The sequence below is a fragment of the Anomalospiza imberbis genome, chromosome 4 (genome assembly GCF_031753505.1).
Source record: "Anomalospiza imberbis isolate Cuckoo-Finch-1a 21T00152 chromosome 4, ASM3175350v1, whole genome shotgun sequence".
NCBI lineage: Eukaryota > Metazoa > Chordata > Aves > Passeriformes > Viduidae > Anomalospiza > Anomalospiza imberbis.
The window spans coordinates 71,877,902-71,901,339 of NC_089684.1; the positions used below are offsets into that span (position 1 = coordinate 71,877,902).

At 45.9% G+C, this 23,438-nt stretch overlaps 1 long non-coding RNA gene across 1 annotated transcript; it reads right to left on the reverse strand.

Annotated features, from left to right (window-relative positions):
- Positions 1-20,048: 20,048 nt before the first annotated feature.
- Positions 20,049-23,227, reverse strand: LOC137473499 (uncharacterized). Its single transcript, XR_010998855.1, has 2 exons — positions 23,023-23,227; positions 20,049-20,264 (listed from the first exon to the last, which is right to left on the reverse strand). It is a non-coding gene; the product is annotated as an uncharacterized lncRNA (long non-coding RNA).
- Between the last annotated feature and the right edge of the window lie 211 nt (positions 23,228-23,438).

Genomic DNA, 23,438 nt, shown 5'->3' on the forward strand with positions numbered 1-23,438 from the left:
GTCATCCCAAACGGGTGAAAATTGGGATCCTCGGGAGAACAGTGGAATTTGCTTGGCAAATTCCAAGACCTGGCCCAGGAGGTTGGGAAAAAGCAGCTTCCCGTTCCTTATCTGTCTGGCTCCTCTCCAGAGGAAGGAAATGGAGAAATTCCTTTCTGGAAATAGAAATACAAAAAAATTATTGATATAAAAGGTGAATAATGAATTTAGGGGGAAAAATCCCCGGAAATCCCATAGAATACAAAAAAATCCCCCATAACATTCCAGTTTTCTGCAGTGTTTTTCCAAAACAAGGATTTTTTCCTGAAAGTTTGTTGTTATTCCCATAAAAAGTGGGACTGAGGGAGTGGAGGTGGGGCTTGTTTGGGTTTGGGAGGGCTTGTAGTGCTGGGATCCCCTGGATCAGGGAATTCTTCATTTCTTCAGGAATGCCCTGAGCCCATGAACACCAAGCCAGACAAAAATCCCGGTGGGATCATGGATCTGCTCCAGATCCACATTCTGGTGTCCGGGTGGGTTGTGCCTTCCTCAGATCCACAGCCCAGCACAGAGTGGGGTTTTTCTGGGATGAGGGGCTCAGACAGCTCCAAGAATTCCCCAAACCATAGGAATTGGGAGTGGGAGGGAAACCCAGAGGTCACTCAGTCCAGCTCCTTGCCCTGGGGTGGGATGAGCTTTCCCTGCGTCATTCCTGATCCTGTCGAAATCATTCCCGAAAACCCCCAGCAGCGATGGCTCCCTCGCCCCTTCCTGGCAATCATTCTTTTTTCCCTTATCTCTTTTTTCCCCTCCCATCGATCGCTCGCATTGAAATTCCAACCCCGGATTCCTCATCCCAAGGAGGGAGCAGTGATGGGATCATCCTCTTCCTCACCATCCCTGTTTCCTTTGCCCTTTCCATGCTCTCCTCCTCATCCCAGATTTTCTCCTGGCCACATCCAGGGTGGAATTCCGGGGTCAGTTCCCCTCATCCGACTGTTGCCGCCTCATTCCCAGGGATGTGGGCACACATCCCCGTCTCCTGCTCCTTTATTCCCACTTTTCACCTCCTCCTGCCCTGTCCATCCCTCCTGTCCATCCTCCAAGGATCCTCATCCCTGTTTCCTCCAGACCCGCCGTTCCGGTTTGTTTGGGGAGGGATATCACGGAACTTTATTTTTTTGGGGGTGAGGGTGATTTTCCAGGGATCAAGGAGCCGCAGGAGCCGGAGATAAGGATCAGAGTAGCTCGGGCAGGGTGTGGGAGGCGGGAGAGCGGCAGCTCCAGCCTTAATCTTGGCCTCTGTGAGTCAGACCCAGCCTCTGCCCAGGTCAAGTTAGGCTTGAATTTAAATCCAGCCTGGTCTGGGGGCACCCGAGGGTGTCCAAGCCATGTTTGGATCCTGGAATTCTGTGGTGGATCAGGACTTCCGAAGCTTTCTGCAGTTAAACCTGGCCTAAAGGAGCAGAAATTCCATGAACTTCACTCCAAACCCCATTCCAGGAACATCCCCATCCCCATACTGCTGTTTCTCATGGACAGGGCTGGAGGGGGCAGTTCTGTGTCTTGAACCAAAGTCCCTCTTATCCCATGTGATGTTGGAGCCACTGATCCCAGGATTTTGGAGGCCCTCTGCTCTAGAGCCAGGCTGGGAAAACTGGGAATGTTTCCCTGGAGAAGGGAAAAATCCAGGGAATCCTCAGAGTCCCTGAAGGGGCTCCAGGAGAGCTGGAGAGGGACTGGGGACAAGGGACAGAGGGACAGGACCCAGGGAATGGCTTCCACTGGGGAAGGGGAGATTGGGCTGGGATTTTGGCAAGGAATTCCTGGCTGGGAGGGTGGGGAGGGGCTGGGCTGGAATTCCCAGATTTGCTGTGGCTGCCCCTGGATCCCTGGCAGCATCCAAGGCCAGGTTGGACACTGGGGCTTGGATCCACCTGGGATACTGGGAGGTATGCCTGCCCATGGATGGGATGGGATGGGATGGGATGGGATGGGATGGGATTTATGGTCCCTTCCCACCCAATCCATGATTTTATGTCAAGATCTGTGTGGCCAAAAAAGCCAAAGAAAGGGGTGTCACTTCACCTAAACCGGTAATTTCATTGTGTTGACTTCAGGGAACCTCCCAACCCTTCTTGTCCCCCTTTTTCCCTGGATCACTGCTCCTGGAGCAGCACAGGGACACCTTTGGGTGACACTAGAGTAGAATCCCTGGATGAGGCAGAAACCCCAATTTTTGCCGCTTCTGCAATAATTCCAAGTGAGGATTTTGCAAGAGTGGGTGTGGGATCCCTGGCTCGGCTCCAATTCCACTGATCCCATGAAAGCCTGGAAAAGCGAAACCCCAAATCCAAACAACACCCCCCACCCCCTGCTCCTGTAATTTGGGATGCATCCAATTACTTTCTGGAGCTGCTGCACTGTTGATTTTTTAGGAGTGGATGAGGTGATTATCCAGTTGTTAACGAGATAAGAATTAGGGATGAATATCCCAGCATTTTTTTGGGATTTGTGCTGCTGTGGGTGATGGGAGGATGGATAAGCTGGGCTTTGCTGAGCTGCTGGCTCTGCAAATCCCCACAATTTTTTGTGCCAAGCTCTGGGATCAAAGCTTCTCCATAAATGGGAGTTATTAATAATCCTAATCATTGGATGTTGGGAAATTGGTGCTGGGTGTTTTCCCATTAAAAAATAAAAGGGGATGGATAAGCCCTTTCAACTTTTTCCCAGGAATATTAAGTTCATTTATAAAACAATGCTAAGGAGTTGCCTCAAGGAGCCTGGTATTTGGGGTTATTCCTGGGGATTTTATCTTTCCATGAAAACAATTCCCAAACTCAAAGGGGGGAATTTTTGGGAGCAGGAATTTAATCACAATTTATAATTCCTGACATTTGTGTTTGCCCCTTTTCACCCTGATGGATCATAAATCATTTTTCCAGAGCAGGAATGGAGGGAAGGGGGTGCTCCCCTCCCGTGGATGGTGTGGAACTCGGGAATCATCCTGTGCCAGCGGGATGAAGCAACAGCTCGTTTGGGAGGTGAAGTCATGGGATCGCAGGAATTAGGGCTGGGAAAAAGCTCATTAAGGAATTTGCTGCATCCCTCTCCCCCTACGTGCTCATGGCCCTGTCCTGAGCTTTGTCTGGACTAGTTGGGAACATCCCAGGGGAACAGGAGGAACATCTCCAAACAAAATTGCAGCGGGAGCAGACAGAGGAGCTGAAGCCCGGCCAGAAATGGGAACATTCCTCCTGGAAAAATACAAAAAAAAAAAAAAAAAAAAAAAAAAAAAAAAGAAAAAAAGAAAAGCCATGGAATCTCCAGGCTGCCAGGCTTGGAATGAGCCTCCAGCAGCACACGTGTTAAATCCCAGCATCTTTTAGGTCGGAAAACCCCTCTAGAATCGAGTCCAAAGTCCAAAACAGCCAGATCCACCACTGGCTTTTCCTGCAGATTTCCTCTTCAGATTCCAGCCAATCCCATCATTCTTCCATGTGGAAGCAGGAATGGTGGAGGATGCACATGCACCCCAGGAATGGTGTCCATGAGCCTGGAACAAGCTCTGCTCCCACAAAGGTCATTCCAGGTCAGGGGAGCAGGACAGGATTGGAGATCCATGTGGGAAGCTGTGGAAGTGCTGTTATTGGAAAACCGTTCAAAGCAGGGATAGAAAAGCAGATTCCAGCATGGAAAAGTGTCCTGTGTTGTGTGTGCAGGGGATGGGGGAGCCAATTGGAGCCCCCAAAATCTGGGATGTGCTGGGCTGGGAAGTGCTGGGAGAAGGAAAATGGATTTTTTTACCGAATTTCTGTATCCGCGGAGAATTCCTCACCCTTTTATGCCTCTGGAATGTCACAGAGACAGCAAATCCAAGGTGCTACTGTTCCCTCTGCCCCCAAATTCCCAGCAAAACACCAGCCAGGCCTTTTCCTGGACAAATCCTCCTGTTCTCCCTCACCATTCCCTTGGTTAAACTCTCCCTGGCCTCAGTGGCTGTTTCCTCCTTTTGCAGTCCAGAAAATTCCAATGGATTTGGAATTCCCTTACCCCTACATTCCCTCTGCCCCCAAATTCCCAGCAAAACCTCAGCCAGGCCTTTTCCTGCATAAATACTCCTGTTTTTACTTATCCTCCCATTGGCTAAATCCTCCTGGCCTCAGTGGCTGTTTCCTCCTTTTTCTCTCAATTCCAAAGGAATTTTTTTCCTCTGGGATGAGCCAATCCCTCAGGCTCTGTTTGGGATCCCGGCTGCAGGGCGACCCTTCGGCAATCCGGGAATGAAATTCAGTGCTTTCCTGGTTAAATCTTCCCATTCTTCCCTTGGCTAAACCCTCCCTGGGCTCAGTGGCTGCTTCCTCCTTTTCCACTCAGTTCCAGTGGATTTGGAATTCCCTTGCCCCAGATTCCCAGCAAAAGCCCAGCCAGGCCTTTTCTTGGATAAATCCACCCTTTCTCCCTGAGCCTTCCCTTGGCTAAATCCTCCTGGCCTCAGTGGCTGTTTCCTCCTTTTTCTCTCAATTCCAAAGGGCTTTTTTCCTCTGGGATGAGCCAATTCCTCAGGCTCTGTTTGGGATCCTGGTTGAAGGGCAGCCCTTTGACAATCCAGGAATGAAATTCGGTGTTTTCCTGGAAAAATCTTCCCAATCTTCCCTTGGCTAAACCCTCCCTGGGCTCAGTGGCTGCTTCTTCCTTTTCCACTCAATTCCAATGGATTTTTTGCCCCTGGGATGAATTGGGCTCCATTTGGGATCTTGGTCTCAGGGCGACCCTTTGGCAATCTGGGAATGAACCGCGGTGTCCAGGCAGGATGGGAGGGAATCACCTGTCCAACGCCAGTTTTTTGGGAATGCTGCCTTGCCTGGCTCCTGGACACCCCCACTTTTTCCAGGATCGACCTTCCCGCCTTGGGATGTTTCACACACAATGGCTGGCCTCGTTTTCCAGACAATTATGGGGAAGCGGCATCCACCACCTTCCGGCCCTGCTCCTTTGATGCTGGGTGATTTCAGGGCGCCCAATGACAGGACACGGATGGGGGAAGATCCTCACCCTCTGGAATCAGCTGCCATTCCTGCAGCCTCATTCCTTTCTCCATGTATTTATGGATAGGATTTGATTCCCTCCCCACAGCTGCTGGAGTTGTTTTGAGCCTTGTTATTCCGGGCCCTTAATTAAAGCTCCCTCGTTAATTATCTCAGGGGACACTCCTCCAGCAATTATAAGTTGGAGGGTGAGGATGGCTGCTCTCATTATCCAAAGGCTTGGGAGATGTTCAGCAGGATCGGTTGGGTGCTTGGGATTTGATCTTTTTCCATAGTCAATCCCACTTTTTTTCCCATATTTTGTGCTTTTTAGGGATGCAGAAAAGCTAATCCCGGGGCTTTTTTTTCTCTTTTCCCTGTGAGCAGCCAGGTGGAAAAAATCCATTGATTTTAGAGGATCCATTGGTTTTCAGTGGATCCATCACCACCTGGATTATCCATGGAAAATCCATGGATTTTTAGTCTGCCCATGGATTTTAGTCAACGTCCAGAAAACCTTACTTTTAAAATAATTATTCAATTAAATAATTAAATAATTAAACAAATATTCAGTTAAATAATTTATTCATTAAATAATTAAATAAATCCAATCCTTAGGAAGGGGAAACTTCGGGGCAGTGTCAGGACAATAAAACAACTGAATGATAAATAAAAATCCCATAAATTAAATAATGCAATAAAATAATAGGCATAGGATATATTTATAAACTTATCTAGAGGAAAAAAAAAACATCTGGAATATTTGGGTGAAAAAATTCCTGTCTGGGGACAAAAATTGATTTATAAAATTATTGATTTATAGAATTGTTTATTTGGAGAAGGGAAATGAAACTGCTTTTAAGGATAAAAGAAGGAAGGATTTGAGTTTTTCCCTGTGTCCAAAGTGGATGGAAGAAGAAACCTTGGATGGAAAATCCGGATTGGGAAGAGAATGGACAAGGAATCCAGGGAGGGTCCTGGCACTGCTTGTGCTCCAAGATCCATTTGGTTTCTCCTTGTCTTGGAAGTTAATGGGATGGCCTGGAGGAATTCCAGGCGGGAGTTCCAGAATGAGATTGAAATTCCCTCCTGGACTTTCTCCTGAAGGAATTATCCTGGAATTCTGCTGTGGGAATCACGGGGCACTTCAGAAAGAGTGGAAGAAGGAGAGGGGGAGGGTGGGGACAGGATTTGTCACCTTGGGAGGTTTTTCACAGCCCAGGTGTGGAGCTCCCTCACCATCAGGATTTTAGGGATCAGCTCCCAGCAATTTAGGAGATGACATTCCCTCTTAATGGGCCCAGTTGGCTAAAAAAATTGAATACAAATTCCCATATAAAAAAATAAGGTGTTTTACTTTTTACTTTTACTTAAATTTTTTTTTTATTTCTGTTAATCCAGGATGATTTTTCTTTACTTTTTCCTTTTTCCTTTTTCCTTTTTCCTTTTTCCTTTTTCCTTTTTCCTTTACTTTTTACTTTTACTTTTAAAGAAAAAGTATTTCTATTAATCCAGGATGATTTTCCATTAATCCGGGGATCTCCAGGAGTGAGTGATCTCTGTGTCCCCTTGGATTTCTTCTCCCTTATTTAGTGTTTCTCTGTTTTCGTCCTTCTCCCTGGAGGATTACTGTGTGTCCCTACATTCCCTCCTGAATTTGGGATCACACACAGATAACATATCAATGGCAAAAGTTCATCCCTCTGGTTTCCTCTGGCAGCTTTTCCTTTTCCCTCCAATCTCCGGGAGAGGCTCTGCACTCCAGCATTTGGGATTCAGAACTCAGGAGCTGAGGACAACCCCAGTGGCCAAACCTGATAGCAAATACCAACGGGAATCATGGAATTATGGAATATCCAGAGCTGCAAGAGATCCATAAGGATCATCTGAGCCAGCTCCTCTCAACCCTCCATCCCTGGAGATTCCATCAGCTCTAAGATCCAGACTGATTCTTCCTGGAGACATCAGAGGGGCGTCAGGAGAACCCTCAGTGCTGTGTTTCCCTGTTTATTTGTGGATACAAATTCCCAGTTGGTGATTCCATCCCTGTGGATAGGGAAGGGTGGGAATCACTTGTCCCAGCTGTTGATCCTTTTTTTTTTCCAGCCCTTTTGAGGTGTCCCAGAGGGTCTGAAAGTCCCTGAGCACACGTGGACATTTGGGATGAGCAGGGAATGATCACTGTCACTCAGGGTTTGAATTTAGGCTGAGAAAATTTCAAGATTGGGATCCAGGACACAACGGGATTGATTTTCCCTTTTTTTTTTTTTTTTCCCACAGTCTGGGATGGATCCACCCTCTGGAACTTTGTTGTCCCTGTCAACTCTCCCATTCTTTTGGGACAATGAGCTCTTAAACTCCTGACACGGGGAAAAATCCCAACGGCTTTGGTTTGAGCTGCTGACAGAGGGGTAGGAGATGAGATAATGATGAGGATGACAGTGATAAATTATGATTATGATGGTGATAAATGATGGTCCTTTCTTCATCCATCTTCTCCAGGACAACTTTGTCCAGACCTCTGTTCCATTCCCAGACAGAATTTACTTCACAAGTTCTTCACCCCAAAGCTCTTCAGGCTTGGAATCACCTCAGGTTTGGGGACTCTTTCCTTTCATCCCCTTGGGTTTGGGGACCCTTCCCTTTCTGCTCTGGATCTTCTGAACCAGGAGACCAGCAGTGCACTCTGGAACCAAGCCACAAATTCCCTGTGGAATTCCACATTTTCATTTTTTTAAATCCTATTTTTTTATTTTATTTTATTTTATTTTATTTTATTTTATTTTATTTTATTTTATTTTATTTTATCCAATCTATAGCATAACCAGCTCCGGGTTATTCCCTCACAGGGAATTGTGGTTCCCTCACTCCCAGAGGAGTTTTCAGGTCCATCCCAGAGCCATGGACACATTCCAAGGGCTGAGGGAAGAGAGGGAACCTTGTGTTTGTATCCATGTGTGTTTGTGGAAGATGGAGCAGCCCAGACTTCCAAGGCATCATCCCAGAGAAATCCACTCCTGGATCTGCTGGAATGGGATAATTGGTGTTAGTCTTATGGCCAAGGCTGTCCAGGTGTCAGATGGAGACCCTGAGAGAGACTGGAATTGGGAAGTTTTGCCAGCAGGGCTATCTCAGGAGGCCTCCGAGTTAATCCCTGTCCTCCAGACGGGATCCCAAAATCCATGCTGGGATCCTCCTCCTTGGACATTACTGGAGCAAAGCTGGAAGAAAGCACAGGAAGTTTTGATTGGAAGGACTTTGAGGATCATCCACTTTGGAACAATCCTTCCTTCCCAGGAGAATCCGTTTTTCCCTGGGTCTCCCACTTGCTTTGTGGTGTTATCCCTGAAAAATTTTTGTATTGGGTTTGGAGATGATCCAAAGCTTTGCTCAGGTGGGGATTTAGGACCAAAGGCCAGGAGAAGACCCTGGATCAGTCTTTGGCTCTTAGAGATCCTCTGGCTGTAGGAAAAATTCCTGGATCCACCAGCTCCACCCCACTGATGGGAATTGTGGACATGGAATATGAAGATGTCTCCATATTTTTTTGCAACATGCAAATCCACTAATTTGGAATATTGTAAATGGGGGAAATTTGGGGTGGAAGTCACTGATTGTCCATGCTGGGAGGGGGTCAGACCCATTCCCACAAAATTATCAAATATTTATCATTTATTTACTGAGCCTCCAAGGGACTCTCAGCTTTTCCACCAGGTTCCAGCTTTTCTTGGGATTTGAGACACGTTGGATATCCAGGTTGTTTGGCTGTGTATTCCCAGATTCTGGGTCCAGTTTGGAGTCTCTTGGCAGTCACATGGGGGTTTTCCTGGCATTCCTCGGGGTTTAGGGCTACACAATTTGTTTATCCCAGAAATCACCAGGCTGAGACTTTCTGGGCCCTGGAGTCCTCCTGGGATTAGGGAATGTCATTCCAGGAAGATAAAAGGGTGCCTTGCTTAATCCTTTGAGGGACAATGCAAAAATTTATGTTTCCTTAACTTTCCTAAAAGGTTTCAGGAATTCCAGCTGGGATCTCAAGGCACATAAATCCCCGACATCTCTTCCCATTGCCCGGTCCCATTCCTCCTTGGAATGTGAGTCAGGGACAGTGCTTTAAGCAAACCTCTTCCCTTCGTTCCCTCCATTATTCCATCGTTCCAGGAGGAGGAACAGCCTGGAAGGAGCCTGCACCTCGAGTGCTGTGCCCTCAGTTTGGGAAGGACTTTGAGATGTTTGAGCTCATCCAGAGGGGACAACGAGGCTGGAGAGGGGCTGGGAACACAAACCCTGTGAGGAACGGCTGGGGGAGCTGGGGGTGCTCAGCCGGGAGAGAAGGAGACTCGGGGGTGACCTCAGCACTCTCCAGAGCTCCTGAAAGGTGGCTGTGGCCAGCTGGGGCTGGGCTCTGTCTCCAGGAACTGACAGAACCAGAGGGCACAGCCTCGAGCTGCACCAAGGGAAATAGAGGCTGGGAATTAGGAAAAAGTTATTTACAGAAAGGTGATAAAGTTCTGGAATGGCTGCCCGGGGAGGTGGTGGAGTCCCCATCCCTGGGTGAGTTTAACAAAGCCTGGATGTGGCACTGGGTGCCAGGGTTGAGTTCAGGTGTTGGGGCTGGGCTGGACTCGATGGTCTTTAAAGTCTCTCCCAACCTGGTGATTCTGTGAGTTCTGTGCTCCAATATCCCCCATTTTGGAGAGGCTGCAGTTGGATCAGCCTGGCCTGACATTGTTTGGGAAGCTCATTGATTCCAGGTGCGGAGCCACTGAGGGAGACAGCCCCTCCTAGGAATATTTCCAGCGTAATCCAAAGCAGGATGGTCGGTTTAGATGGGCCATAATTGCTCTAATTTGGGCAAGATGGGACTTGCTCAGCTCTTAAATCAAAAATGAGGCTTCACATTTCATCCAGACACAACTCTGGTCATCCAAGTGCTCTTAAATCCATGAGTTGTTGATTTGGGAAATAAACAAGGGGTGGGTTTGAACCAAACACAAGGTAAAACAGAGTTTCTCAACCACCCAAACTCCTAAAATTCCCTTTCAGGACAAATGGATTTCATCCTTTGACCGAGAGGAATTACAGGAGGTTTTCAGCTATAAACATATTCGCATAATTAAATTTCAGAAGGGGAATAAAATCCCAGGCAGGAAAATTCCATCAGTTTGCTTGGTTTTTGTTTCATTCCTCTGACTTAAAAAAACAAAAAAGGAATTAATTACCCCAAGCAGCTGAAATAATGGACCTGAATTTAATATATATATATATATATATATATATATATATATATATATGTATTTTTAAAATGTATTTATTTTATTTTGTTGCAATTCAAGTATTCCCTGAGGGAATGAGCGTCCTTGGAGAAAGAATCCCTCAGGATTCCTGCGGCCTCTTTGCTGTTTTTCCTTGGTTTGGATTTTCAGCCTTGTGTCCTGTTCGGCATTTCCTGGATGATTCCTTGCAGGGAGAGGTGAGAAATGAGGGAGAAATATTCCACTTTTTCCCTTTCCTCCTGTTGTCCTTGACCTGGCACCACATCCTGCCCTTTCTCCCGCACGGATTGCCCAATGCTCCGAGGCCTCTGGCATTGCTCTGCCTCCCACACCCCGCGCCTCCACACCCCTTTCATCACAATTCCACACCTCCTCCACTTCCCCCAGATCCTTCCCCAGCCGGAGCCGGGAACTCTCCTTGTTTTTCACCCCTTTCCTCACATTCTTTGCTCGCTGCATGTTTGGGACAACTCCTTCTTCACCTGCCCTGCCTTGACTTGTGGGTTTCTCTCGGCACCGAAATCCCTTCCCACTCCTGACAACACCTCTGGAAAAACCATTTATCATGGAATTGTGGAATGGTTTGGGTTGGAATGGCCTCAAAGATCATCCAGTCCAACATCCCATGGGCAGGGACACCTCCCACTGTCCCAGGTGGATCCATGCCCCAGTCTCCAACCTGGCCTTGGACATTCCCAAGGATCCAGGGGCAGCCACAACAAATCTGGGAATTCCAGCCCAGCCCCTGCCCACCCTCCCAGCCAGGAATTCCTTCCCAAAATCCCATCTCAATCTCCCTAATCTTCCCCATTTTTTGGTTTAGGAGCACAAAGCCAACCGGGATTGGTGTCCTAGAAGAAGACACAAGGACACCATTCCTGTCCCAAGGGTTTTCAAGTCAAAGCAAAAATCCTTTCTCTTGGATGACACAACAAATCAAAATAGCCCATATCCCAGCCTGCTCCAGGAATTTCATTATCCCAACACCTTCCATGGCACCACAGGAGAGGATTCCAATGCTGTCGTGGCATCTTGGCTCCCATCCTGGAGCAGTTTGGGAATCTCATTTCATTCCTCAGCTTCCACACAGACACTCCAAACTGACCAATTAGGTGGCCAGCGTGAGTTAAATAATTAACTAATTAATATCTATTAAGTGTTTTGAGTCACCTGCAGCAATCTCAATCCCAAAGCACATTTCAAGCACATTTCCCTTATGATTTCCCCTGCTGCAGGGAGCTGGAGTTGTCCTGCTGCTCCATTAAACAGGAAAATTGAGCTGGCAGGAGTTCCTCTCCTGAAAGGTGAGCAAATCCCGGGCTGAAATTCAGGGATTTTCCACTTACTCATCCCCAATCCAGCCTGAAGGTCCTTACTCAGCTTTTACCACCTGCAAATAAATATTATTAATGTCAACAGGGGATTCCCTGGAAAAAGGGGGAGAAATCCAGAGGAAAGGGCAAAAGTGCAAGGCCTGGTTTCTTCCCAAAAAAAAACCCCTGGATTGAGGCAAAGCTTCATCCTCCATGGCACAGACCAGGAAGGTTTCCAGGTGTCTCCAGAGCTTGGGGTTTGGAATTTGTGTGGCCTCATTTTGTCTTTCATCTCATCCTGGAGAAATGAGGGAAAGGTGATAAGGATGGGTCCGTGTTTGCAGCTAGCTGGTGAGTGAGGCTGGAAAAGTCCTGAGCTTTCCCTTGGAGGAAGCACTGATTTATGTCTGGATTTTTTTCCACCCATCCATTGCTTTTTACAGGTTTTGTGGACAGATGATATCCTCAGGATTCCCTTTTCCCACTAAAAGGGAAATGCTTGGATCTGGAAGAAGCTCCTGGGTGTTGGCAGGTGTGGGAAGGATTTCAGGTCCAGCAGGAATCCAGACACATGTCAAGGAGGAGAAGGTGAAATAAGAGTTGTCCCAAAGTGGAAATGGGACATACAGAGAGCAAAAAACGTGGGGAAAGGGCTGGAAAACAAGGTAAATTCAAGGAATTTCTCCATGGAAAGGGTGGTCAGGCATTGAAGGTGACCAGGGAGATTTGGAGGCCCCATCCCTGGAGATGTCCAAGGAATTCCTGGATGTGGCACAAAATGCCAAGGTGGGGATTGGTCCCAGGTTTGCCTGGATGATCCTGGAGGACTTTTCCAGCTTCAGTGATCCCAGGATTCTGGGAAGTTTGATGTCTTTGCAGGAAGTGACATCTGAACTTCACCTGAAAACGAGCACAGCTGTGTTAAAAAAATATCCCAAAATATCTGGTGCGTTAATTCCCGTGAGTGGATGATGCGAATGCATTTTCCATGTTCTGGGAATCTTGGGGGTTAAAAATCCCTGGTTTATTGCTATCATGTCCAAGAAAGGAATTTAAACTGCCGGGGGGCAGGGATGGCTGGGATATCCAGAAGAAATTTCTCCCTCTGAGGGTGGGGAGGAGTTGGGCTGGAATTCCCAGAGCAGCTGTGGCTGCCCCTGGATCCCTGGCAGTGTCCAAGGCCAGGTTGGACACTGGGGATCCACCTGGGATAGTGGGAGGTGTCCCTACCCATGGAACAGGATGGGATTTAAGGTCTCTTCCCACTCAAACTGATCTGGGATTCTGGGAAGGACACTCAGGATGATCACCCCAAAATTAAACCCGAGGTGATCCTGGATCCAAAGAAACCAAACGGGTGCAGCACCAGGGATCAGGATGGGAAAAGGAGCAGGATCACTGCAGCCAGGCTGTTCATGGAAAGGGGAATTTAGGCACCATCCTTGCTATATCCTGGTTGGAATGTGGGTCCAGGAAAGCTCCCATTAGCCTTGGCAGCCCCATCCCAGCTCTCCCTGCTCCAGCAGAGCCTTTGTGTGAGCCCCACAGGTCCCAGCTTCCCAAGATCCATTAAAACCCCAGCAGGATCCAGAGGCAGAGCTCCAGTGTGGCTGGGCTGAGGAAAAACAGCAACAGAACAACCAAAAATCCTTTGGGAGCACGGGAGAAAGGACAGATGGCCTGGAAAAGGGCATGGAAGGGAGGGTGGGATCACTCCCCACCTTCCTCAGGGCTTGGAGCATCCCTCAAATTCTTCCTGAGCCAGGGACTCCACATGGAGCCCAGGCCTTGGCAGAGGAGGGAGGATTAATGGAGTCCCACACCTGAGGGCAGAGGGAATTTGTTTATTTGGAAACAAAAGTTGTTTTTCCCATTTTTTTGGGGTTGCTTTGTTTCAGCCTCCAGGCCCTTCCAGTCAGGGCCAAGTCAGGGAGCAGGAGGCCTGCTGGGATTTAACCCTGCTCCTGCTGCTTCCTGACAAGTGGAGAAACAAAAGTCTTTTTCTACAGATTAAATCCAGAAAAGACTCTCTAGAGTGCCATCAAATCCTGCCAACAGGGGATTCCCTGGAAAAAGAGGAGAAATCCAGGGGAAAGGGTGAATGTCAAGGTCTGCTTCCTTCCTAAAAAAAAAAAAAAAAAACCTGGATTGAGGCAATGTTCAACCTCCATGGCACAGACCAGGAATGTTTCCAGGTATCTTAAGAGCTTGAGGTTTTGTGTGGTTCATCCCATAGAAAAGAGGGAAAAGGGATGAGGATGGATCCATGTTCCAGGCAGGAAGTGTCCTGAGCTTTCCTATGGAGGGTTCCTTCCCTTCCCTTCCCTTCCCTTCCCTTCCCTTCCCTTCCCTTCCCTTCCCTTCCCTTCCCTTCCCTTCCCTTCCCTTCCCTTCCCTTCCCTTCCCTTCCCTTCCCTTCCCTTCCCTTCCCTCCCCCCCTGGTTTTTTGCCACTTCCCAGATGAGAATTTTTGGGGTTGTGTTTTCTCCTCTGTGTCTGGGATAAGATTCCCTGAAAAAGAAATATTCCCAAAAAAATCATTTGGTTCTGGGAAGTGCATCTTGAAAGGAAAGCAAAAAATTCCATGAGCATTCCGAGGACAATTCCATCACCTGATCTTCTGCACTTGCAGCAAGTTCATGAGCCTACAAAGCAAGGTCTGGGCTTGAGTTTAAAATTTCTGGGAGCCAAAGGTTAAGGGAAGAGGGAGATCCAGGTAAATATCCAGGATTTGTAGCTCCCTGTGTCTAAGGAGTTGAAAATCCAGGGAAAGCTTTGCCACAGTGTTCGGTTTTCCAGGGAGACATTGTTTTTGCTGCTCCAAGTCAGGAATCAGAGGAACATCATCCATGCAGGGGCTTTCTTGGGGGACTTACTCCAAGAAAATAACAAGTCCCTCATGGAAAATCAAAAATCAGATCATCAAACAACTAATTCCCGGGGTGAGCACCCCAAAAGAACACTGGAAAACATTCCTGGCTGGAATGCCAAGCTTTTGGCTTATCATGTTACTTTTTCATGGATCTCTCTTATGACTTGGACTCCATTTGTCCCATCAGGAGATGGGAGGAGAAGGTGAGGAAAGGCTGAGTTCCAAGGCCAAAATCAAAGTAATTCTTTCTGAGGAAGGGCTCTCCATGGCATTGCTTCCAGGTCAGAGTCTTGCTCCATGCCAAGGTTTCAGGGAAAGGAGAGGGAGCTCTGGGAAATGTTCTCATTCCGGAAGTGAGAAGAGGGATGCAAATTTTCCCTTTTTTCCTCCTGTAGTTTCCAGTTTGTCACGAGGAGAACACAGAGGAGACCAGGAAAGGTGCAATGAAAAGCAACCTTCCATTGAAAAGCTGGATGAAGCACAAATCCTATGTCCAGGTGAGGCAAAGTCTTGCTCAATCCTTAGGGAATGTCAGTTTTCCTCTTCTCCCAGGTTTCACCCAATCTCTGGATCTGGGATATCGCCACGAGACCAGAGGGCCACGATTCCTCCAGCGATTTCCAGTGTGGATGGAGCACGGGACACAGGGAATGCCAAGGACAAAGGGATTTATTAACAGTGCCTTTGAGCTATTTTTCCTATCAAAATATGGAGACAAAAAGTTACAAATGACCAGGAATTCTGCCAAGGGGTTACACAACCAGCGCTGAGGCAACGAAGCCGAAAGTGCGACTCAGTTGGGTGGGAATTGCTCCCGACCAGAAGGACTCCTAGGAAATGTGGTGAACTTCTTCACCAGGAAGAGAAGCCACCGGGATATTTTTGGAAGAGAACCTGTGACACAGGTCCCAGCCAGGTGGAAGATCCAGGAGCCAACTGGCTGCTCTGCTGAGCTGGAATTGCATCCGGAGCAGAATGGGAGGGAGGAATTTTTTTAATCCATGAGATGTTTCAGTCTGGAAGGTGGATGAGGCTCCTGGGGTGCTCCAGAATATTCTGGAAATGCTGGAAGGGTCTAAATCCACCCAGTCCAGCCTTTAGGCCACTGTGGAGGACTAAAGGTGGGTGATAAACCTGGATTCAAGTTCACCCAGCATGGTCTCCCACGTTCCCAGAGAAGATCAGAGTCACTTCCTCTTGAAGAATCCAGGTCACAGAAGACATTGAAGGTCACCCTGGCTCCAGCTGCTTCTCCAGGAAAAGCCAGAGTCTGGTAAATAGTGTTTTATCCACTGGTCTCTTGGAGATTTCTCTGATAATTTATGGTTGGAGAATCAAGGAATTACGGAATGGTTTGGGTTGGAAGGGACCTTAAATTGATCCAGCCCCAACCTTCCACCATCCCAGGTGGCTCCAAGCCCTGACCAACCTTGGACGCTTCCAGCCACGGTTTCTTTGGGAATACCCATGCCAGGGCCTCACCCTCATCCTGATTCCTGGACTCTGGGATCCCACACATTCCAGAGGGGGTCCTCACCCATGGCAAGGGGTGGAACTGGATCATCTTGGAGATCCCACCCAAACCATTCCATAATTTCAAGGGAAGCAGCATCTCAGGACCTTGGATGCTCCCTAGGAGCTCCAGGATGCCTCTAGATTGATTGACTCCTGTATTCCACAGGGATGGGAACACTGGGAATCTGTCACTGGAAGATTTAGGAGAGACCCAAAAAGCTCAGCCCAGCAAACTGAGCCATGTTCAGATTCAATATTAAGGGCAAGACTTATCCCAGATTGTTCCAGGGACATCTCTGGCTTGGCTTTGGATACTCCAGGAGCTGCCCACCCCAGTGAATCCCACTTATCCCAACATTCCACATCCAGTTCTTTCCCTAGGCTGGACTTTGGGCTCAGCTCTAATCACTTCTTAAATTATTTTAAACATTTGGGCTCCTTTAATCCTTAAAAAAAAAAAAAAAAAAAAAAAGCCTTTAACACTTCAATTTTACCTGATTTATTCCATAAAAGTGTCCAGTGGAGGGGTCCATGATTTTTGGGACAGGATTTGCCATTCAAGGGGCAACAGGAAGATGAAAACAGTTGGAATTTTTCCTTGGAACAGCTTACTTAGGGCACCTCTCAGCACCATATTTTGGCCAGGAGGTTCCAAAAAAAAAAAATGCTTGGCAAACCTCTGCCAAAAGAATTCCTAGCTTTTCTGGACTTGCCACAATTCCAGAGCTTTTTCATGGAAGCCTAGACATTCCAGGGAAAGAACTGGGGAAGATAAATTTCAGAAAATACGTAAAAAACTCCAGGATCGTATTTTAGATTTCTGGGGTCTTGCTTTATTTGTGTTACTGAAATTCCAGAGGAATAATTCTGATAATTTTCCATGAATTCATCAGGCAACGTGACTCAGGCTGTCAGGATCGAGTCATGGAAGTATTCCCTGATTTCCTTTTCTTTGCCTTTTCCAGTCATTCCAGGCAAATCTCCCTTTGGAGATCAAAGCCTGCCCTGTTTGTGTTGCAATTAATCGGTAATGAAGCACCTTAATTACAACAAAAACAGGAGCTCCTTTGATCTGGGAAGGAAGAGAAGGAATTCTTGGAGGCAGCTGTGCTCAGAAGGATTTGGGGAAAAGAAAATAAAAATGGGATTTTGGAAGGATTTCAGGGCATTATGGGATGCCAGGAACACCTTCCATAACATAGGGAGAAATATATAATGTAATGTAATATATATTATAACATAAAATTATAAAATCATAATATTTTTACATTATTATATGTTATTATATTTATTAAATCATTGTATCATAAATATATAGAATATACAAATATTAATAATGTAAATATAATTCTTATACATATAAATATTAATATTGCCTATAAACAAAATAAAATAAAATATTCTAAAAAATATAATATAATATAATATAATATAATATAATATAATATAATATAATATAATATGAAATATTATAAGATCAATAATAGAAATATAAATATAATTAACATATTATATATAAAATATATGTAAGATATAAATATTATAAAATATTCTGAAAGATTCTATAACATAATAAAATATTATTTAAATCCCACAGAATAACGCAGGAATTCCTTGAACTCTCTTTTTGGAGAGAAAAATTCCTAGCGGTTTCTGAGGGTGTTGGGTTTGTTCTGCTCCCAAGGGAAAACAGGAGAAAATCCTTGGAAAATGGGAATGTGGAGCATCAGCCTCTTGGATAAATCCCGGGATTAGGAGCTGCAGCTTCTCCCATCCCCTTCCGTCCCCCCGATCCAGCTCCCATTTGGATCCTGCCACGGGAACATCCTGGAGAATCCTTTGGCCAGTGGGAAAAGCTGATCCCTGCAAGGTCCCTTTTTCCCAGGAATGCCTTTGGGAGAAGCTGGAAAAGTGGGATCTCTGCTCCACCTCCATCTCCTCGCAGCCCTGCTTGGACCCGCAGGTCCTGAGGCCTTTTCCAGCCTCGGTGATTCCAGGAATACATGGTTTGGGAATGGTCAGCGCTCCCTACAATATAAAATCACCTGGAGGAAATTCTTCATCCATCACTCACTGGTTTCTTCCAAAATTCCAAGAATTTTTCCAGGAATAAAAATTTTCCAAGGCAAGAGGAAGCCAGGCTAAGACCAGTTAGGCAAATCCTTCATTATTGTCCCTAAAACTTTTATAATTAAATTATTAATAAACTATTCATTAAACTAATAAAATATAATTTTATTATTTAACATCAATTTCATTAATAAAAATATTATATTAATTTTAGCTTTCTAAAATATGAAGTATCTCTATAAAACCATCATATTTGTATGGATATAATAAAGTTTTATGAATACAATAATCATAAATAATAAAGATAGATTAATTATAAATAAACTATAATTATAAATAAAAGTATAGGTACAATTATATAATTATAATCATAATTTATTTTATATATAATTATAATTATTACAATTATGTAATTATAATTGTAAATAGCATTTATTATTATTTACAATTATAATCACATAATTGTAATAATTATAATTATATATAATACATTATGAAAACAAAATATATATATATAAACATAAATATATATAATAAAATTCTATGGGATTATATTAAAATGCAGCTATAGGAGTTTTACTTAAATTACTTTATGTTTTTCTTTTTAAAAAGGGGGAGGAATTTAAGAGGGAAAAACCCTCAAGGCTTTTATTTTAAAATTAATAAAATACTTCCTTTTTTTCTTAAAATGGCATTAATTAATGGCAAGATAATTCCACTAACAACTTCTTACCTTGGATTTTCTTATCCAACTTGATTTCTTTTGGCGTTCCTTTGGAGGATCAGATCCATGATTTTATCTATTCCCTGTATTTTCCTTAACATTGGGATTCTTCCAATTCCCACCTCCAACAGAACCTTTGGAGAGGGACCCTTGGGGACATGGGTTGGTGATTGGACCTGGTGACCTTGGAGGTATTTTTCCAACGTCCAGCATTCCATGATTTTCTGTTCTGGTCCCAGCTCCTCTAGGAAGTTCTTCTGCAGGTCCAGAGTTATCCAAGGTCATGGAAAGCGCTCTCCTTGGGAGTTTCTGCCGGGATTCCTAAGGATTTTCTTCCATGTTCTCGTGATTGTGTTTCCTCACATTCCAAAGGCAGAGCCATCGGATTTCTCCATCATCCAAGGAAGCTGAGGATGGGTTTGCTGGGAGAACCAAGTCCTAATCCCACCTGGATGGATGGCTGGGAATTCCCCTTGTGGATGGAAGCCAAAGCCATTTCTGGGATCAAGACACATTCCCAGCTTTCCTCCCTCTTCCTATGAGCCCCTCTTCTCCAAAGGGTGGGGATTTGGGAGTTTTCCACTCATCTCCCGGCTGAGGAGGTGAAGATTCCTACAATCCCTTTATTGTCTCCCCTCTCCTCCAGAATTCCCAATGGGAGACAATCCCACAACTTTCCAAATCCAAAGGAGTGCTGGAGACACTGGAAGAGAACTGGGATTTGCCCTGTGGTGTAATCCACAAGGAGATCTTGGATCTCAGGCTCCTTCCTTGCTGTTCCATTTGGGAAAGCCAGAACTCCTGAAGATGGGCTTGGGAAGAGGGAGGAATGCAGGAATCTGGGAATGTGTTCTGATCCCAGAAATGGCTTTGTTTGGCTTCCACCAACAAGGGGAATTTCCAGCCATCTGCCCAGGTGGGACCAGGACTTGGTTCTCCCAGCAAAACCACCCTCAGCTTCCTTGGATGACGGAGAAATCCGATGGCTCTGCCTTTGGAATGTGAGGAAACACAATCACGAGAACATGGAAGAAAATCCTTAGGAATCCTGGTAAAAGCCCCCAAGGAGAGCCCTTTCCATGACCTTGGATAACTCTGGGCCTTCAGGAGAACTTACTAAAGGAGCTGGGATCAGAATAGAAAATCATGGAATATTTGTGTGGATCCATCCGTTTGGCAAATCTCAACTCCTGGTCCAGCTCAAGGACACTTTTCCATGGAATTGTCTTTGTTTCTCCACGTCTGACCTCACAAACTCTTCTTCCCTATTTGTTTTCTTTTTCCCAATTTTTCCCCCTCCTCTTGTGCCTTCCCGTTTTTCCCTTCATGCCACCAGCACGAAACAGCTCCAGGCTGGATTGAAAGAACCGAGGAGCAGCAAGGAATCAAGCGGGATAATGGGAAGAAAGGCTCAATGGCTCTCCCGGGATTTCTCAGGGTTTCTCTCCAACTGTTTTCCACGGAGTCGAAAGTTCAACCTCTCATTTGCTGGAAAGGAAGGGAAAAAAATAAAACATTTTAAAAAAAAAGACAAACCAAACCAAAGGAAAAAAAAGAAAAGGAGAGAAAGAAAGAGGACAAGTCGTGATGTGGGAATCTTTGGCCTGGGATGAAAATGGAAGGCGCCACTTGGAAAAGCGGAGCTCTTCCAATGAGATCCAGATGTTCCTCGTGTTCCTAAACACATCCAGGCCGTTTCCAATTAGGCTGGAATTAGAGCAATAATGGGAAACAAAACAGGGGTGGTGCTTGGGGTTGTTTTCCCTCGCTCTGCTCCGTGTCCTTCCCGCTCTACCCCAGCTGGATCGGGAGCGTTCCTCCAGCTGCCATCTCCTTCCTGTAAAAATCCCCATCATCCCATATTCCCCTCATCCCTCCTTTCCTCATTTTGTAGGACCAGTCCTACAGCTCGACGAGAACATCTCATTCTGCTCATTTTCTGCTCGTTAGGAGCTCCTGGATAATGAATTTTGGGGAACTTTTATGGAATTTTGGGGATTTGTTTGTTTTTTTTCCAAACCAAGCCCTGACCAAATGTCTTTTCCCTGCTGTGGGATGTCTCCAAATACTGGATTTTTGGGATTCCTCATTCGGGCAAAAATCAGGAAGGGATTTGTCTCCAAATATTGGATTTTTGGAATCAGAAATTGTCCTGAACTGCTTTGTTTCCTCAATTTCTTTTTCCCAAAGAAATTGGGGGTTTTGTTGAGGATTTTTGGGTTCTCCAAAACAAGTTAGGATTAAAAACAAATTGAAAGTATCCCAAATCCAGCCTCTCATTCCCGACTTCCCCCATTTCCTTTGGCAAATCCATATTTTAAGTTTTTTCCTTGGATTTTTTAGTGGAAGGTTCCATGGCCAAGGCAGGGAATTGGAAGGAGATGATCCTTAAGGTCCCTTCCAACCCAAATCATTCCATGATTTTGTGATTTTATGATTTTATAGTTGGCAAATTGTTATAATAGCTAATTAATGAAAAAGAAACAATGTGAGGTAAATAAATAATACCTAATAAAATAATAAATAATAAGAATAAATCATAGAAATAATTAATATAATAAAATTTAAATTAAATATAACTATAAAATATAAAAATCAATAAAAATAAAATAAATAATAAAATAAAAACTAAAATTTAAGTAAAATTTAAATAAAATATAAGTAAATAAATTCTAGATATTAAATAGATAATAAAATAGATAATAGATATCAATAATAAAATATAGATAATAAATAAGCACGTGGACGAAAACACTGGGAGTTTCAGGCCAGGAATTCCAGACTCACTCACTCCCTTGAAAAATCCAAAGGAATTGTCCCAAGCCCCCAGGACAAGGGGCAAGCAGAGGGTCCCACACGAGGCGAGGAGCTCTCCCAGATCATTCCCACCCTTGGGAATGTGCAGAGGGATATGGGGAGGGTACCGAGGTGGGAATGGCAAGAAAGGGAAGCAGAGCCATCGACCTGATTCCCTTTCCATGGAATGTTGGATGGGAATGATGGGAGCCACAGCCACATTCCTGAGACTGGGAAGGGTTGGGAATTTTCTGCCAGAAACCTGGGAAGAGTGATGCCTTCTCCAGGGAAGGGGATGGCAGAGCAGGATTCTGCCTCCCAGACCAAGCCAGGACCCCTTCCACTTCCAGAAGGAGAATTCCATCCTCTCCACACCCCTGGACTGGGCAGGATAGCACAAACCATGTGAAACCCCTCAAATTCCACATCCATAATGCTCCTGGCCTGTTTTCCATGGCTCTTCCCATGTGGCCACATCCATTCCCCTTTCCTGTGTTCCTCAGCCAAGAACTGAGGGCAGGCACCTTCCGAAATCCTCATTTTCCCTCCCTCCCATTCCCACAGAGGGGATCCAGCTGGAAGCTCCCTGTGGAGCATCTCCAGCCCTCCCAGTCTCAGCCCTCATTTATCAGGATCTCAATCCCTTTTTTCTTTCCCATCCTCTCCTTCCAAAGTCCATTTATGGGAACCCGTGGCCTCCACACGGACATTGTTCCCCCCCTTTTTTTTGGAGCTTCCTTTATTTCCCTGGAGATTGTTCCAGAAGACAGAGAAATTAAATAAAACAAATGGTTTCTGGGTTATTTACTTTGATTTTTTCCACTTTTTTGGTGCCGCAATTTGTGTGTTTTAATTAAGGGAAGAAAACCAAACAATGGGATCATCCCATTAGCTCCCAAATGTGCTGGATGGGATGTTCCTTGTGGGAAGATGCCTCCTTGAAGGAACAAACAGGAAACTCCCTGGGGAAGCCACTTCCATGAAACCCAAGCTGGGACATCCCAGTTTGTCCCAGTTCAGGCTGGAATGTTCAGGTCCAGCTCCATCCCAATCCTGTGATCCCAAAGCTGCTGAGGAGCTCAGGAGGGTTTATTCCCTCCGGGATGAGGCACATGGACACCCTCCAGCAGGCCCCAATCCAGGTGGCTCCTCTGTCTCTGAACCACAATTCCCAGCTTTTCCAGACCTGGATTAGCAGGGACAGGATTAACACAGGCCCTTGATTTGCTGGATCAGCTCCACAGCAGAGCTGATCCATGCTTTGGAAAACCTGGAAGTTGTGCATGGACCTGCCCAAGCAGCAAAGCCAGAGGGTGCTCCAGGCTTCTGGAGATGTGTCCTGGCTCAAGGGAAATTCCAATTTGGGGCCAGGACACATCCAGGGAGAGGTTGTGACCCCAGAACTGAGATTTGCTTCCTCAGACAGCTGGAAGATCCCAGGACAACCCACCTGGCTTGTTCCCACATTTCTCCAAGGGACTGGAATTCCTCCTGTGCTGCTGGAGGAGATTTCCATGGGACAGATCCGATTCCAGGTGCGGATAAAACCTTGGGCACTGCTGGCTTGGACAGGGAGCCAGGAGATCCTTCCTGAGCTCTTGCACAGCCCTAGGAGGGACACAGAGGGGCTGGAACATGGCCAGGGAAGGGAACGGAGCTGGGAAGGGGATGGAGAATTCCTGAGGGAGCTGGAAAGGGGCTGAGCCTGGAGAAAAGGAGGATCCAGAAGGACCTTATGGCTCTGCACAACTCCCTGAAAGGTTGGAGCCAGATGGGAGTTGGGATCTGCTTCCAGGGAATAACAGGATAGAAGGGAATGGCCTCAAGCTGTCCCAGGAGAGGCTCAGGTTGGACATCAGCAGGAAT